Raw genomic sequence first — 6,002 nt, forward strand, 5'->3', positions numbered from 1 at the left:
AGGCTCCTCCTTCAACGAGTTCACCCCTTATTTTTCTGAATTCTGGCCCAGAGACATCAATGGTGATATGACAACCTGTTCAATACTGGAACCATTTTCGTGCCCCACCTCTGAACCCCCTCGAGATTCAGCACATGCTTTCTAAGACAAGCAGCTCAAACCTGCTCAAAATACTACAAGTGAGGCCTCACCAGAGCTTTTTAATGTTTCAACATTTCGTCCCTACTTTTACCTTTTAGTCCTCATGAAATGAATGCTCTGTATACCATCTGCCGTTTCCAATCCTAATCTGTCTAGCTCCTTCTGTGGCCTCTCTACGTCCTCAGAACTACCTTTCCCTCCATCTCTGTTCATGTCCTCTGCAGATTTTGCAGCAAAACCATCAAATACATCATCCAAGTCATTGCCATATAGCAGAGAAGAATGGGTCCCATCACAGACCCCTGTGGAATGCCATTGGACATCTGCAGCCAGACAGAAAACGCTCCATTTATTCACACATTCTGCCTCCTGTCAATCAGCCACTGCTTTATCTGTGCTGGGCTCTTTCTGTAATACCATGGGCTCGTAGCGTGTTAAACAGCCTCATGTCTGCCACCTTTTTAAAGGCCTGAAATTCAAAACACACAACATCAACCGATTGTCTTTTGTCGATCCCGCTTGTTATTTCTTCAATGAATTTCAACAGATTTGTCAGGAAACTATGCTGACTACGGCCCTTTTTATCATTTGCCCAAAGAGCACTGAGACATCATCCTTAACAATCGAATCCAACATTTCCCAAACACTGAGGTCAGACCAACTGGCCTTCAGTTTCCTTCCCTCTGCCTCTCTCGCTTCCTGAAGAGTGGAGTGACACTGTTGTACTCCCCTTTCTCCGGAATCCCTCTTCCACAACACACTTGCCCTTACTCGTCACTTATTCCCTATTCTTCCTCATCTCTCTTCATCTCCCCACTCGGACTTCTACCTCTTTCAATCCACACTCTCCCTTCTCTCTCTCTCTCTCTTTCCCCCTACAATCCCTTTTCTCTTTTACTACCCCGTCTCTTCATATCCACTCCCCGTCTCTCTCCCGGTCCCCACACTCCCTTCTATTGCCCTCTCTCCCTCTCTCTCACAGGCCCCACTCCCCCTTCTTTCCTCTCCCCACTCCCCCGTCTTTCTCCCCAATCTCACTTCGTTCTCTGCATTACAGGGGCAAATCTAGCTGCAACAAGACCACCCAGACCGCCCCACCCAGCCAGATTATGCCCACACCAACCCACCCTCTGCACCTTCCTTACCTGAAACTGCCTGAGGGCAGAACTCAGAGATTTCCTGAGACAGGAAATGCCCCACCTCAGCCACCAAGGCGCCTCACCACAGGGGTGGCAGACCTTCTCCCCCCCCCATAGGATGAAGGCCAGGGCCCCCGGAGCATTTACTCTCTTGCCCCCTCCCGCCCGGGGGACCTGAGGCTACATATACCTGTCGTAGTACACTGGGGAATGGGAAACATGCAGAGGTGGATGGCATTTAGAGAACCATGGTCTGATCAGTGACAGTCAGCATGGCTTTCTGAAGGGCAGATCGTGTCTAACAAACCTGATGGAGATTTTTTAAGAGGTGACCAGGCATATAGATGAGGGTAGTGCAGTGGATGTGATCTACATGGATTTTAGTAATGCATTTGACAAGGTTCCACACGGTAGGCTTATTCATAAAATCAGAAGGTCTGGGACCCAGGAATGTTTGACCAGGTGGATTCAGTATTGGCTTGCCGGCAGAAAGAGAGTTGTGGTGGAGGGTGTACATTCGGATTGGAGGGTTGTGACTAGTGGTGTCCCACAAGTTTCAATTCTGGGATCCCTAATTTTTGTGATTTTTATTAACGACCGGAATGTGGGAGTAGAAGGATGGGTTGGCAAGTTTGCAGAAGACACAAAGGTTGGTGATGTTGCAGATAGAGAAGAGGATTGTCAAAGATTGCAGAAAAACATTGATAGGATGCAGAAGTGGGCTGAGAAGAGGCAGATAGAGTTCAACCTGGAGAAGTGTGAGGTGGTACACTTTGGAAGTACAAACTCCAAGGCAGAGTACAAAGTAAATGGCAGGATACTTGGAAGTGTGGAGGAGCAGAGGGATCTGGGGCAACATGTAGACAAAGTAGTTGAGAAAGCTTATGGGGTGTTAACGTTTATAAGTCGAGGGATAGAGTTTAAGAGTCGCGATGTAATGATGCAGCTCTGTAAAACTCTGGTTGGGCCACACTTGGAGTACTCTGTCCAGTTCTGGTCACCTCACTATAAGAATGTTGTGGAAGGGTACAGAGGAGATTTACCAGAATGCTGTGTGGTTTAGAGAGTATGGATTATGATCAGAGATTAAGGGAGCTAAGGCTTTACTCTCTGGAGAGAAGGCTGATGAGAGGAGAAATGATAGAGGTATAGTTCATATTAAGGGGAATAGATAGAGTGGAGAGCCAGCGCCTCTTCCCCAGGGCGCCACTCTCAATACAAGAGGACATGGCTTTAAGGTAAGGGGAGGGAAGTTCGAGGGGGACATGAGAGGAAGATTTTATACTCAGAGAGTGGTTGGTGCGTAGAATGCACTGCCCGAGTCAGTGATGGAGGCAGATACACTGGTGAAGTTTAAGTGCCAACTAGACAGGTATATGGAGGAATTTAAGATTGGGAGGCAGAGTTTAAGGGTCGGCACAACATTGTGGGCCGAAGGGCCTGTACTGTGCGGTATTGTTCTATGTTCTATCTATTTCTCGCTGGAATCTCTCTTTTAGTTTAATTGTTTATTGAAGGCACGACACAGTACAGAAAACGTAATACATTACATTTTCCTCCATTTTGCTTTTATACCTTACCCCTAAACAACACCACAACGTCATCAGTGGGGCCTTCTGGGAGTTGTAGTCATTGGTCCTTGCTCGCTCCCTGTCAAAGCATGTTTCGTCAGCCACCACAGACGTCCCCGAAACAGACCCACCGAGGCGCGAAGGGGAATCACACCCGTCCTTGTGGGCGCCGAGGCCGGCGACACCGACAGAAGCGACTCGCTGATCTCCGCCATGGCAACGGAGCGGAAGAGGAGGGGCTGGTCATGGGCCGATTTCCTCCAGCTTATCGTAGCTCAGACTTAACACTGACCCCGCTGTCGTTGGCTGCAGTGCCTGTCGCTCAAATGGGAACTCGGAGGGTGATTAGTTTATGTGAACGTCAGTCAGCCTTCCTGTCTTTATGAGTTTGGATTTGGATTTATAACGGGACAGGAAGCAAATTGGGAGAAATGTGAGTTTTTATGTGATGGTGCATCAGTCTCCGAGTTACATTATTAACAATAAAAGGGCAAAGGCCGTGGTGAGGAAGGAGGTGATTTACTGGAGGTTATATGGAGATAATATTGGAAGGGATATCAAACTTGGAATTGTTTGGGATATGATTTAGAAAATGGGGGGATTTGTGGGGATCATAATATTCCAGTGTTGATTATTGAGGGCAAAATGATTGTTACTGAAACAGGGAAGGTTGTGTTACTGGCTGGGTCATTTGATGAGATTCATAATCAGGATAATTTAAGTGAAGAAGTTAAACAATGTAGGGATATGTTTTTTCAGTGAATACCCTGATGTGTTGGAAGTCTGCTGCAGCAATGATAGTATCACAGATGGAGAGATTTCTTTGTATGAATTTAAGAAGTCTATTAATAATGCAGGTCAGGTGTCTCCAGGAAAGAGTGATATTTGAAATTGTAATTGTATATAATTTGCATTTGTAAAATATTAAATATTTGAATTGTGCATCCACTTTCCTCATGGAAAATGGAAATAGTAGTGCCTGAAAACCTGGTAGATCCCCATTTGATCCTTCTAGTTAAGGGCCTATATCGTGAAAGTCTCATTTATGTAAACTTATGGAATGTATGGTAATCAAGCGCTTGAGTTATATTTTGGAAAGAGTGGTGATAAAGTGTTTTATTAGAGTGGATTTTGGAAGTGTGAAATGACATTAGATTCAGTTTTAGGTTTGGAAGATGATATTCGGAAAGCACAATTAAATAAAGATGTTGTAATAGCAGTATTGAGACTGAAAAGGGAAATGATATGGAAGAAAGGACTTTTGATTAAATTAGGAGTAAGGGGGTCATTGTATTTTTTTCTGAGTTTTTTTTTTGTATGGACTGTCCAAGTAACGGTCGGCATGTTTGTGTCTATGAGATAGAGAATGGAATCCCACAAGGCAGTATTTGTAGCCCTTCATTATTTAATATTATGATTAATGATATTTTCTGTGAGATGGGAAAATGGGATTCCCTGGGTAAATCACAATATACAGATGACTTAGCTTTATGGATTTGAGGTATTAACTGCAATTTACAATTAATAGATCAAACAGTGGGCAGATTGATGAGGATTGTAAGCTTTCAGTCGTTAAAACACATTACGTGGTTTACAAACAGCATTAATAGACTTGCACTTGATTAATGTCTCGAGGAAGTGTCAGTGGTAAGATTTCTCAGTATGTGGATGAATAATAAGCTGATGGGGAAGCACCTGTCAGTAAAATAATTGATAAATATAAAGGAGCTTTAAATCTCCTCAGACATCTATGTGGGTATTCTTGGGTGCAACATGAAAATCTTTGTTGACCAATTATATTTGTTTAATTTGATCTGTTCATGATTATGTCTGTGTGGCTTGTGGATCACCTTCATCTTCAAATTAAAAGTGTTTGTATGTGATACAATTACAGACTTTTAATTGTGTTCTGGTGCGGTAATGTTGTCTCCTGCTTTGGCTTTACTGATTGCAATGGGACAATTGCCCTCAAAGTAACAGAGGTTCAAGTTGATGTCAACATACTGGATTAATTTGCGGGTCAAGGAAATGATCATCCTGTTAAAGTTGTGCTAGAGGACGGTTGGGAACATCACTAGAAGAGTGTTTTTTGTTTTGGGTGGCTGGGTTCTTACCATGCTGCGAATATGGGTGTATTTGATGACACAGTATGTCCCACTGTAGCGTTCTCTGTAACCCCACATTGTTTTTTCCATTGACTTCAGGTGATTTTACTTTTTACACGATCGGATTCGGTTCTGCCTGAGAGTCTGTTGGTCATCAGTATATTAATGAAAGTTATTATCATACAGTAACCATTTTTACAGATGAATCAAAAGATAATTTAATTGGGGATGTTGGTGTGGCTGTTTTTGTGTGCCTGAATAGCAGGTAATGATAAAGAAATGACTTATAGCCATTTATCAGCATAGAAAGCAGAATTCTTTGCCAACAGTTTAGGCTTACAGTGGATGGAGGAAATTGGTCCTTATAATTTGCTCAGAATACATTTCAGTTTTGATGAGTCTTAAACAGGTCATTCTGGCAGTAGGTCAGATTGACTGTTGGAAACTTGACAAACGGTATTTCATATATAAAGTTTGATTTATATGTCTGCACATTATGGGGCCTGCATATCACACTGTTGAGGGAAATGATGATGTTGACTGTTTAGCACCAAAAGCTGTTAAATGTTAAGCTGTGGATATAGACCTTCCACTTAGCAAATTAGAAGCTAAAGGGTTGGTAGTGTTAAGAATTAGGGGCTTATGGCAAGACGTAGGATAATGGACGTAAAGACAGACACCTTTCCAGAATACATAAACCTGTTGGGTTTATAGAAGAAGGGCTTAAAACAAGGGAAGGAATGATATTCACATGACAGAAATATCCACACTATGCTTAATTATGCCTTGTAACTAATTGGAAAACTTCATTCTGTGTCGTGTACATTTTGTCATTATGAAACCGTCGAAACACATACTATTTCAATGTGAAGCGTACAAGGCTGAAGAAAAATCAAATGCAGTCTTCAGTACAATCTTTGCGAGGGTAGATAGTTTTCAAATAAAAGCTATTAAATTATGGGACTGACTTTAAATCAATTCACAGTTTGAGCTGGAAAAGGCACGTAATAATTGTGTTAAACGTAAGGAAATAACATAAAGGGTAG

The 6,002-nt window shown here is 42.7% G+C and overlaps 1 protein-coding gene and 1 long non-coding RNA gene across 2 annotated transcripts in view; one reads left to right on the forward strand and one right to left on the reverse strand.

Annotated features, from left to right (window-relative positions):
- LOC132385962 (gastrula zinc finger protein XlCGF8.2DB-like) overlaps positions 1 to 6,002 on the forward strand; it is a 140,141-nt gene that overhangs the window by 15,910 nt on the left and 118,229 nt on the right. The window lies entirely within an intron of this gene.
- On the reverse strand, positions 478 to 3,135 carry LOC132385969 (uncharacterized). The gene is made up of 2 exons (XR_009509367.1): positions 2,861 to 3,135; positions 478 to 610 (listed from the first exon to the last, which is right to left on the reverse strand). It is a non-coding gene; the product is annotated as an uncharacterized LOC132385969 (long non-coding RNA).

The sequence above is a fragment of the Hypanus sabinus genome (assembly GCF_030144855.1).
Source record: "Hypanus sabinus isolate sHypSab1 chromosome X2 unlocalized genomic scaffold, sHypSab1.hap1 SUPER_X2_unloc_7, whole genome shotgun sequence".
NCBI lineage: Eukaryota > Metazoa > Chordata > Chondrichthyes > Myliobatiformes > Dasyatidae > Hypanus > Hypanus sabinus.